Below are 12677 nucleotides of genomic sequence, written 5' to 3'. Positions count from 1 at the left end.
TGGGTTTCTCTGCATCTAAGAATAGACAAATGTTTATTGAAATATTACTTCACATGTTAGCCCATAGAGGCATTAAAGAAAGCACAGGAAGACTGTCTAAATTTCTACGTTTGTTTTATACTTTGTATGGGCCAGAAAGGTTTCCTGTAGATGCTTTTGCTCTGTGGAATATGATTAGAAATGTCCTGGACCCCCGTCATGAGGCTGTTAGACAGCCTATGGGGGAGGCTATGGCGGTGGGTGCTGGGTCTCCACCTTCTGAGCAGATCATATTTTCTGCCATTGACGAAGAAAAGGAGGGAGACTGTGCTCTGCCTCCTGAGGAAGGAGAGGGCTTACAGGACGCTGCAGCCGGGCGCCCTGGCGAGCCCCCTCCCCCTCTACGCAAACCTTTAAAAACTTATCCACCATTTTCTGATTTAAGGCAATCGCCGCTGCCTCCGTTTGTGCCTCCTAGGGCCCAGGAGTTCCCCACTTTGCCCCCAAAGCCTCCCAAAGCGTTGCCTAAGGCTGAGGTAGATGGTTTTTTGAACAAAGGAGCTTTTAAAGCATGCACAATATGCAGAACCTACTCCTTGGAGAAAACCCCCTCAGGGGGGCCTCACCCAGGCTAGGAGAGAAGCCGATAAGGGGATTTAGCAACAATATTAACCCCTGACATGCCAGTTACTCCGATTCCAAAGGGAGTGGCTGGCCCCCTACCTGAGGGCATTGTGGGACTTGTGCTGGGGCGTAGCTCGCTTTCTTTTCAAGGAATTTCGGTGATGCCTGGTGTAGTAGATTCTCATTATATTGGGGAAATTAAAGTTCTGATCTCGCTGCCTACCAAAACTGTGCAAATTAATAAAGGTCAAAGAGTAACACAGCTTTTGGTTTTATCTTATTATCAGACAGAAAAAAACTTGACTTCTCAAGCTAGGGGCCCCAGAGCATTTGGATCTAGTGATCTAGCCTTTTGGGTGCAGGAAATTACAGCTCCAAGGCCTTTGAAAGATCTTTTAATTCAAGGGAATAAAATGTCAGGGCTGTTAGATCCTGGAGCAGACGTCTCTTGCATTGCTGGAAAAGATTGGCCCTCGTCCTGGCTGACACGCTTGACCAGTGCTGGCTTGGTAGAAATAGGGTCAGTGCCCTCGGTTGCTAAGAGCTCACAAATTTTGACCAGGTCAGATGAGAAGAGGGCACAAGGCACCTTTTGTCCATATGTGATTCCTTCACTACCTTTTTTCTTTATAGGGGAGAGATATATTATCTCAGATGGGAATGCTTTTATATAGCCCAGATAAAAAGGTTACTAATCAAATGCTGCAAATGAGGTATAACCCTGATAAGGCGCTTGGTGAAGATCAGCAGAAAATTGTTTCTCCATTAGAGGTGGTTCCTAACAAAAATACAGAAGGTCTAGGATATTCAAATTTATCCAGAAGCTGCTGCTCTTGCTGCCGACCCTATTACCTGGAAATCTGATGATCCGGTATGGGTGGAGCAATGGCCCTTAACAGCTAAAAAGTTACAGGCAGCTGAGGATTTAGTTGTGAAACAACTGGCAGCCGGCCATATGGAGCCTTCTAATAGCCCCTGGAATACTGCTATTTTTGTTATTAAGAAGAAATTAAAAAAATAGAAAATTGTTACAAGATTTGAGAGCTATAAACGCAACTATGGAAGACATGGGGGCCCTCCAGCCGGGCCTCCCTTCCCCAGTGGCTATGCCTTTTCAGTACAATGTGATAGTTATAGATCTACAGGACTGTTTCTTTACCATTCCCCTGGCTGATCAAGATTGTGAATGGTTTGCCTTCAGTCTCCCTTTATATGGGCTTCCCTGGTGGCTCAGAGGTTAAAGCATCTGCCTCCAATGCGGGAGACCCGGGTTCGATCCCTGGGTCAGGAAGATCCCCTGGAGAAGGAAATGGTAACCCACTCCAGTATTCTTGCCTGGAAAAGCCCATGGACGGAGAAGCCTGGTAGAAGTCCATGGGGTCGCAAAGTGTCGGACATGACTGAGCGACTTCACCTTCACCTTCACCTTCCTTTTAGCTAATTTTAAACAGCCCTATAGAAGGTTTCAATGGAAGGTTTTGCCTCAGGGAATGAAAAATAGCCCTATCTCGTGTCAGAAATTTGTAGACCAAGCTGTGCAAAATGTTAGAAGAAAGTATAAGGATTTATATTTGATACATTATATAGATGATATTTTGGCCGCTCATAAGGACAGAGCCTTGTTGCAACAAATTTTATCTGAATTGATTGAGGCTTTGGAATACTGGAGATCTCTTCAAGAAAATTAGAGATACCAAGGGAACATTTCATGCAAAGACAAGCTCGATAAAGGACAGAAATGGCATGGACCTAACAGAAGCAGAAGATATTAAGAAGAGGTGGCAAGAATACACAGAAGAACTGTACCAAAAAGATCTTCACGACTCAGATAATCACGATGGTGTGATCATTGACCTAGAGCCAGACATCCTGGAATGTGAAGTCAAGTGGGCCTTAGAAAACATCACTACGAACAAAGCTAGTGGAGGTGATGGAATTCCAGTTGAGCCATTTCAAATCCTGAAAGATGATGCCATGAAAGTGCTGCACTCAATATGCCAGCAAATTTGGAAAACTCAGCAGTGGCCACAGGACTGGAAAAGGTCAGTTTTCATTCCAATCCCAAAGAAAGGCAATGCCAAAGAATGCTCAAACTACCGCACAATTGCACTCATCTCACACGCTAGTAAAGTAATGCTCAAAATTCTCCAAGCCAGGCTTCAGCAATACGTGAACCGTGAACTTCCTGATGTTCAAGCTGGTTTTAGAAAAGGCAGAGGAACCAGAGATCAAATTGCCAACATCCACTGGATCATGGAAAAAGCAAGAGAGTTCCAGAAAAACATCTATTTCTGCTTTATTGACTATGCCAAAGCCTTTGACTGTGTGGATCACAACAAACTGTGGAAAACTCTGAAAGAGATGGGAATACCAGACCACCTGACCTGCCTCTTGAGAAATCTGTGTGCAGGTCAGGAAGCAACAGTTCGAACTGGACATGGAACAACAGACTGGTTCCAAATAGGAAAAGGAGTACGTCAAGGCTGTATATTGTCACCCTGTTTTTTTAACTTATATGCAGAGTACATCATGAGAAACGCTGGACTGGAAGAAACACAAGCTGGAATCAAGATTGCCGGGAGAAATATCAATCACCTCAGATATGCAGATGACACCACCCTTATGGCAGAAAGTGAAGAGGAACTCAAAAGCCTCTTGATGAAAGTGAAAGTGGAGAGTGAAAAACTTGGCTTCAAGCTCAACATTCAGAAAATGAAGATCATGGCATCCAGTCCCACCACTTCATGGGAAATAGATGGGGAAACAGTGGAAACAGTGTCAGACTTTATTTTTCTGGGCTCCAAAATCACTACAGATGGTGACTGCAGCCATGAAATTAAAAGACGCTTACTCCTTGGAAGGAAAGTTATGACCAACCTAGATAGCATATTCAAAAGCAGAGACATTACTTTGCCAACAAAGGTCCGTCTAGTCAAGGCTATGGTTTTTCCTGTGGTCATGTATGGATGTGAGAGTTGGACTGTGAAGAAAGCTGAGTGCTGAAGAATTGATGCTTTTGAGCTGTGGTGCTGGAGAAGACTCTTGAGAGTCCCTTGGACTGCAAGGAGATCCAGCCAGTCCATTCTGAAGGAGATCAGCCCTGGGGTTTCTTTGGAAGGAATGAGGCTGAAACTGAAACTCCAGTACTTTGGCCACCTCATGCGAAGAGTTGACTCATTGGAAAAGACTGATGCTGGGAGGGATTGGGTGCAGGAGGAGAAGGGGATGACAGAGGATGAGATGGCTGGATGGCATCACTGACTCGATGGACGTGAGTCTCAATGAACTCCGGGAGTTGGTGATGGACAGAGAGGCCTGGCATGCTGGGGTTCATGGGGTCGCAAAGAGTCGGACACGACTGAGCGACTGATCTGATCTGAAGGCGATCCTAATCCCAGTTCTGAGAGAATTGACTAGTGAGTTGGCTCTTGTTAAAGTGGATGAGGGTTTAAATGATCAGTTAATTAGGGTTAATATTACCAGAGAATGGGATTTAATTATTCTCGCCACAGAGCATACACCTACAGGAATCTTGTGGCAAGAAAGCCCATTGGAATGGCTCCATCTACCAGTGACCCCAAGAAAAATAGTTTTATCTTATCCCAGCTTGGTGGCACAATTAATTATAAAAAGTAAAAAAAACAAGTGTAGAACTTTTTGGAAAAAAAGTAGCAAATATAGTGATTCCATTCAATAAAGATTAAGTGCAATTTCTTTTACAAAATAGTGATGATTGGCAGGTTTCCCTGATAGATTTCTGGGGTCAAATTTTGTTTAATTTGCCTTCAAGCCCCCTTTTGCTTTTTTTGAAAACTCATCCAGTGATTTTTCCGAAGAAATTTTCTTTTTCTTTTTTTTTTTCCAAAGACATTTTTTATTCAACCTTTGGAAGGGGCAATTTTAGTTTTCACAGATGGTTCCTCTAATGGTAAAGCAGTCACAATTATTGATAGAATATCCCATGTTCAGGTAACTGAAGAGACATCTGCACAGAGGGCTGAGTTACGAACAGTTATTCAGGCTTTTCAACAGTTAAGAGACCACACCTGCAATCTTTTGCCTGACTCCCGATATATTGTAGGGTTGTTTCCTCATATAGAGACTGCTAATATTGTGGGAAATAAAACTATTATCTTCTCTTTGTTATCTGATATACAGAAAGAGATTAAACACAGAGATAAGAAATATTTTGTGGGACATATTAGAGCCCTTTCTGGCTTGCCTGGCCCTTTACATGAAGGAAATGCTTTGGCAGATACATTAACTAAAGTAATTGCTTTTAACTTACATGAAAAAATTGACAAGGCCAAAAGTTCTCACAAAATTCACCATCAAAATGCAGCTGGTTTAAGGCATGAGTTTCATATCCTAGGGAGGCAGCTAGACAAATAGTTAAGTTATGTCCAAATTGCCTAACATCTAATCCATCTCCACCATTAGGAGTAAATCCCCGAGGCCTTTGGCCGAATGCTCTCTGGCAAATGGACGTAACTCATACCCCGGCCTTTGGAAAACTGTCCTTTGTACATGTTACCGTGGATACCTTTTCTCATGTTATTACAGCCTCTGCTAGATCAGGTGAAGCAGCAAGAGATGTAATTCAGCACTTGTTTCAATGCTTTTCCCAAATAGGACTCCCTGAACAGATAAAAACAGACAATGCCCCAGCTTATACCTCTGCTGCTTTTATGAGATTTTGTCAACAATTTTCTATAGTGCATTCAACAGGAATACCTTACAATCCCCAAGGCCAAACCATAGTAGAAAGAGCACACCAGACTTTAACAAATCAGATAGCTAAATTGAGGCAGGGAGAATTTAAGTATTCCTCTCCACATCATGTTTTACACCATGCTTTGTTTGTAATTAATCATTTAAACATAGACACACAGGGGTAGACTGCAATGACGAGACACTGGACTCCTGAAGGGGCTACGACTCGGCCCCTGGTCAAGTGGAAGGACCTCCTTACCAGAGAGTGAAAAGGGCCAGATGTGTTGCTAACTTGTGGGAGAGGGTATGCTTGTGTGTTTCTACAGGATTCCACTTCTCCTGTCCGGATTCCTGACAGACTGATTTGACATGTCCAGCCCCATGGGACCTCCAGGATCACGAAGACCCCCGAGGTCACTGAGATCCCTGGCGCCCTGGAGTCCGGGACTGAAAAAAGATGGGGAGACCAAAAGCTCGTTGAGGCCAGGCCTGAAGGAGCCAAGGAAAAGCCAAAGGGCGAATGACTCTTCACCTGAGGCTTCACCGCTTGTACATCTCTTCAGGCACCTGGCACTTCAAGAGAGACATGCTGATCTACTTCAACCGTATTCTGCTCCACCTTGTCGCCATCATCATACTCAAACAACTACCTCCAACACAGTACTAACTTAGGGCCAGCTAAAACATCTCGCTCAGCGGGCTGAAAAATTAATAGAAAGGGGGAAATATGAGGCCACTCCTATACTAATGTTTGTGGCTATGCTTGCTGTGTTGGCTTGTCAGCTGAGGCCCTCCAGTGCAGAAAAGGTTCAGATCAGATCAGATCAGATCAGTCGCTCAGTCGTGTCCGACTTTTTGCCACGCCATGAACCCCAGAACGCCAGGCCTCCCTGTCTACCTGTCCATCACCAATTCCCGGAGTTCACTGAGACTCATGTCCATCGAGTCAGTGATGCCATCCAGCCATCTCATCCTCTGTCATCCCCTTCTCCTCCTGCCCCCAATCCCTCCCAGCATCAGAGTCTTTTCCAATGAGTCAACTCTTCGCATGAGGTGGCCAAAGTATTGGAGTTTCAGCTTCAGCCTCATTCCTTCCAAAGAAACCCCAGGGCTGATCTCCTTCAGAATGGACTGGTTGGCTCTCCTTGCAGTCCAAGGGACTCTCAAGAGTCTTCTCCAGCACCACAGCTCAAAAGCATCAATTCTTCAGCACTCAGCTTTCTTCACAGTCCAACTCTCACATCCATACATGACCACAGGAAAAACCATAGCCTTGACTAGACGGACCTTTGTTGGCAAAGTAATGTCTCTGCTTTTGAATATGCTATCTAGGTTGGTCATAACTTTCCTTCCAAGGAGTAAGCGTCTTTTAATTTCATGGCTGCAGTCACCATCTGTAGTGATTTTGGAGCCCAGAAAAATAAAGTCTGACACTGTTTCCACTGTTTCCCCATCTATTTCCCATGAAGTGGTGGGACTGGATGCCATGATCTTCATTTTCTGAATGTTGAGCTTGAAGCCAAGTTTTTCACTCTCCACTTTCACTTTCATCAAGAGGCTTTTGAGTTCCTCTTCACTTTCTGCCATAAGGGTGGTGTCATCTGCATATCTGAGGTGATTGATATTTCTCCCGGCAATCTTGATTCCAGCTTGTGTTTCTTCCAGTCCAGCGTTTCTCATGATGTACTCTGCATATAAGTTAAAAAAACAGGGTGACAATATACAGCCTTGACGTACTCCTTTTCCTATTTGGAACCAGTCTGTTGTTCCATGTCCAGTTCGAACTGTTGCTTCCTGACCTGCACACAGATTTCTCAAGAGGCAGGTCAGGTGGTCTGGTATTCCCATCTCTTTCAGAGTTTTCCACAGTTTGTTGTGATCCACACAGTCAAAGGCTTTGGCATAGTCAATAAAGCAGAAATAGATGTTTTTCTGGAACTCTCTTGCTTTTTCCATGATCCAGTGGATGTTGGCAATTTGATCTCTGGTTCCTCTGCCTTTTCTAAAACCAGCTTGAACATCAGGAAGTTCACGGTTCATATATTGCTGAAGCCTGGCTTGGAGAATTTTGAGCATTACTTTACTAGCGTGTGAGATGAGTGCAATTGTGTGGTAGTTTGAGCATTCTTTGGCATTGCCTTTCTTTGGGATTGGAATGAAAACTGACCTTTTCCAGTCCTGTGGCCACTGCTGAGTTTTCCAAATTTGCTGGCATATTGAGTGCAGCACTTTCATGGCATCATCTTTCAGGATTTGAAATGGCTCAACTGGAATTCCATCACCTCCACTAGCTTTGTTCATAGCGATGCTTTCTAAGGCCCACTTGACTTCACATTCCAGGATGTCTGGCTCTAGGTCAATGATCACACCATCGTGATTATCTGAGTCGTGAAGATCTTTTTGGTACAGTTCTTCTGTGTATTCTTGCCACCTCTTCTTAATATCTTCTGCTTCTGTTAGGTCCATGCCATTTCTGTCCTTTATCGAGCTTGTCTTTGCATGAAATGTTCCTTTGGTATCTCTGATTTTCTTGAAGAGATCCCTAGTCTTTCCCATTCTGTTGTTTTCCTCTATTTCTTTGCATTGATCGCTGAAGAAGGCTTTCTTATCTCTTCTTGCTATTCTTTGGAACTCTGCATTCAGATGTTTATATCTTTCCTTTTGTCCTTTGCTTTTTGCTTCTCTTCTTTTCACAGCTATTTGTAAGCCCTCCCCAGACAGCCATTTTGCTTTTTTGCATTTCTTTTCTATGGGAATGGTCTTGATCCCTGTCTCCTGTACAATGTCACGAACCTCATTCCATAGTTTATCAGGCACTCTATCTATCAAATCTAGGCCCTTAAATCTATTTCTCACTTCCACTGTATAATCGTAAGGGATTTGATTTAGGTCATACCTGAATGGTCTAGTGGTTTTCTCTACTTTCTTCAATTTAAGTCTGAATTTGGCAATAAGGAGTTCATGATCTGAGCCACAGTCAGCTCCCAGTCTTGTTTTTGCTGACTGTATAGAGCTTCTCCATCTTTGGCTGCAAAGAATATAATCAATCTGATTTTGGTGTTGACCATCTGGTGATGTCCATGTATAGAGTCTTCTCTTGTGTTGTTGGAAGAGGGTGTTTGTTATGACCAGTGCATTTTCTTGGCAAAACTCTATTAGTCTTTGCCCTGCTTCATTCCGTATTCCAAGGCCAAATTTGCCTGTTACTCCGGGTGTTTCTTGACTTCCTACTTTTGCATTCCAGTCCCCTATAATGAAAAGGACATCTTTTTTGGGTGTTAGTTCTAAAAGGTCTTGTAGGTCTTCATAGAACCATTCAACTTCAGCTTCTTCAGCGTTACTGGTTGGGGCATAGACTTGGATTACCATGATATTGAATGGTTTGCCTTGGAAACGAACAGAGATCATTCTGTCTTTTTTGAGATTGCATCCAAGTACTGCATTTTGGACTTTTTGTTGACCATGATGGCCACGGAGGTCAAGTTCAAAAATAAAATAAAATAGAATAAAAAAAAAGAAATTACAAACTTAAAAATTAAATTATCTTTAAGGTGCCATGCTGAATTTAAATGGATGTGCATTACCCCCCTAGAAGTGAATGAATCCATGCATTCTTGGGAACGCATTAAGAATCATATTTTAGGCATCTGGAATCATTCAGATTTTACTATTGATATCTCTAAATTACATCAGGATATTCAGGATATGAAGCAGGCGGAGTCTGACTTTTCCTCTCAGTTCAGTTCAGTTCAGGCGCTCAGTCGTGTCCGACTCTTTGCGACCCCATGAATTGCAGCACGCCAGGCCTCCCTGTCCATCACCATCTCCCGTCCGTCTAGTCAAGGCTATGGTTTTTCCAGTGGTCATGTATGGATGTGAGAGTTGGACTGTGAAGAAAGCTGAGCGCCGAAGAATTGATGCTTTTGAACTGTGGTGTTGGAGAAGACTCTTGAGAGTCCCTTGGACTGCAAGGAGATCCAACCAATCCATTCTGAAGGAGATCAGCCCTGGGATTTCTTTGGAAGAAATGATGCTAAAGCTGAAACTCCAGTCCTTTTCCTCTCAATGGCTTTCTAATTCCCTCTTTGAAAATCTGGAGGGGTATCTTTCCCATGGATGCTTTTCTACAATAATGATTAATGCGGCCATGTGCTTATGCCTGTTAGTTCTGATTTGTGTAATAGCCCCATGCCTTTTCAGAATACTCAGCAGGAATGTTTCTGCTCTATCTACTGAGTTTCATACCTATGCTCTAAACAATAAAAAAGGGGGAGATGTCGGGAGCCACGTTAGGCATTACTGACAAAATGGAGGCACGGCCCTAAACCCCCTCCCTTTGTTCCGTAGGTACGGACCCGGAATGAAGGAGTTAGGCTTTGTGATTCTGACTTGTTTCTTCCTTTCCTTGGCTGAGTTGACTGAAGAGAATATTAAGGTGCTTATTGTTTTTGAGAGGAGCATAAGAAGGCATAAAGCCTTCTGCAGCGGTGCTCAAAGAATAATTCATAAAGTTAATCACTGACATTTGTTCAAGGACTTTTACAAAAAAGTGTTCCAGGGTGAGCACACAGGCCGCAGCTTGAGGCCATGGGAGGGATTGCTATCCGAAGGCCATTTGTGAGAAAAGTGTTTCTGGCAAAGGAGTTTGCTGAATTTAGGGCTTAGGAATAATTAAAATAGTTAGAAGCTAAAGATACAAGGATTGCTGTAATGTTAGCATATTCTACTATAGCTTATAGAAATTAGGGACTTTAGAGGTAGTATTAGCTAGAAGCCCTTTCTAAGAAATAGTGAGTTTAGGACACTAGAGGCAAACAGGGCTTAAAAAGATAAGAAATAAACTGAGGAATGTGGTATGCAGCCCAGACATTAGCATGAGTTACAGTGTATTCACAAGGACACATGAGAAAAAGTAGATAAGAGAAGCGCTGAGGAAGGAACTCCTTTTGAGGGGCAACAATGATTTTTTGAGAAAAATAAATCTGGGTCAATGGGAACTAAAAATATCAAACCTCTGACCTAATGCTTTTGTAAAAGTATAAAAGAGAATCATAAGCTTGAAATGAACAGGCAGTCCAAGAAAAATGAGAGGCTGCCTCAGTTTCTCTCGCTGACACCGTCCACCCCTTCAGGTTGAATCCCTGGCTGCTGGAGCTGGACTCTGGCAGGCCGGGGTCTCTGGGTGGATGGGCCTGGCTCACCCCTCTGCTTCTTCAAGGGTCTTGTTACTGAACGCAGGTCTGTGTGCACGACACATGGTGAGGTTGAGGCTTGCAGCAGAGAAAGGTTTATTGTGGTGCCGAGCAAGAACAGGTGACTCATGTTCAAAAATCCCTTAAATCTCTGGGGTTTTCTCATAATTGGTTGGTGGAGAGGTAGCGGTGGTGCCCTGGGCTCCCTTGTTAGGCTGGGACCTTAGTCCTGGCAGAAAAACTCAAGAGACCCTGCCCCAAGGCTGTAGTTTCTCAACCGCCCCTCCTTGGTTTCTGTGTCCCGCCCTACCCAGATTAGCAACTATTTGAACCTGACCTTTGGAATTCCGGAGAGGTTTTAGGGGACTGAAGGAAGCCTGTTTCCTACAAGGAGAAATGGAGGACCTGGAAAGGATTTTACTGGGAAGGGCCCTACAGGGTGCAGTTCATTTTCCATCCCCGCCCCCCCTTTTTTAACTTCTCAATCTTGAGAACAGGTGTTGGACAAAAAAGGGAATAACATTTTGTGTAGAGAGGTTAAGTGTAGACTTGGCAGAGGAACTTGGTTTTATGGGAACTCGGTTTCTGTCCGGGTTTGCTTCCTGTGGCCCTCTCGCTAGGAGCTGCCTCCAAGCCAAGGGCATCTGGGGCAGAGGTTCCAGGAGACCACCGGGGCTGTCCCCCACCCCACCAGAGAGCTCCAGTACAACTCTGCCCCCTCCCCTCCCCCCCACCGCAGTATCTTCCCCCTCAAGGCAGCTCAGACACTGCAGAGAGCCCTGGCTGGGGGTGGGGGTGTGGATCCTGAGCTGTGTTGGAATTCTCAGGGTGGACTTGCTGGGGCCCATGTGAGGAAAGAGGAGAGACTGCATCTTGAAGCCTGTCATCCATCTTAAAGACAGGATGTGACCTGGGCCTGAACCCTGCCCAAGAGTGAGGAAACCGTTGCTAGTGAAAACCAGGTCTCCTGGAGGCTTCCCTCCCTACAGGTGACAAAGGGAGACTAGTGGAGGCCAGGCTGCCTGTTAGGTTAACCACGGGGATATCCCCCCCTTGATGTATAGTCATTGTTCCCCCCTTTAACCTTAATCGTTTGTTCTCCCAGCACCTGCTTGTTGTAAAACTCAATCATATGCAACGAAGTGGTTGCTAACATGTAACCAGTCACGTAGTGGGGGGTATGAAACGGGGCCTCTCAGAAACATCAGGGTCCTTGTTGGGAACTGATCCCTGTTGGACCCGCTGGCGTAGTAAACTGTACTCCACTGTCCTGAGTGTCCTCCGAGGCGTGTTTTGGACTCCAGATTCCACAAGAGAATCAGAGGGAACTGAGATAAGGTGCTGAGTCACACTCCCTCTACGGCCTCCAGGGAAAATCCCCAGGAAATGGCCAAAGTGCCACATAAACAGAAGGGAACAGGAGCCAGGCCTCTGCCCTGGGCATTGAGCACTCCTAGGAAGGGGCTTGGGGGTGGGGAGAAGTGTGGCTCCCAGCCCTGACCCTCCCTGCGGGCTCTCACTCTGGCCTTTGAACCCCTAGGCCTTATCTCTGCCTAGTTGGCAATCTGGGGAAAGGGGCAGACCCCAGGGAGCCAGTCGCCTCCACCCAGGCAGGTCTCAGGGCAGCCTTGTCTTCTAGAGGGAGTGTTCAGGTGGCCCCTACCATACCTGATTGGACAGACCCCTCTGTGGGGTGTGGTTGGGGTTGGGGAGGAGAAGCTCCAAGAGAGCTGGGAGCCCAGGCCTCAGGACTCTGTCCCAGTGTCCCCTGCCACCCAGGGCAGGGCACCTGGCTGAGCAGGAGCCAAGGGCTGAGTTCAGGCACAGTTCTGCCCCTCCCTCACTGCAGGGTAACCTTGGTGGGCCCTGAGGGGGTATGGGGAAGTGGTGGGCTTGAGAAGAACCTGAGGGTTCCTGGACCCCTGGGTCAATTAGGAAGGAAGCTGGAAAGATGCAGGCCCCCCTCACACAGTTGTGAAGTTCACGGGCTCAAACTATCCCTTTTCCTATCCCACCTTGCCACGGCCATTGGGCCGGCCGGAGCTGAGCCACTTCATCCTGCACTCTTCGGGCCTGGAGAGCTTCAGGGAAGAGGTCTCAGCTCACGTCTGGTCAGCCCCCCAGGTCCCGTGTGCAGGCCTGACCCCACTGGCAGGCCCCCGGGCCTCA

The sequence above is a fragment of the Bubalus kerabau genome, chromosome 14, assembly GCF_029407905.1.
Source record: "Bubalus kerabau isolate K-KA32 ecotype Philippines breed swamp buffalo chromosome 14, PCC_UOA_SB_1v2, whole genome shotgun sequence".
NCBI lineage: Eukaryota > Metazoa > Chordata > Mammalia > Artiodactyla > Bovidae > Bubalus > Bubalus kerabau.
The sequence above is the reverse complement of the archived record's forward strand: the minus strand, read 5'-3'. Positions refer to the sequence as shown.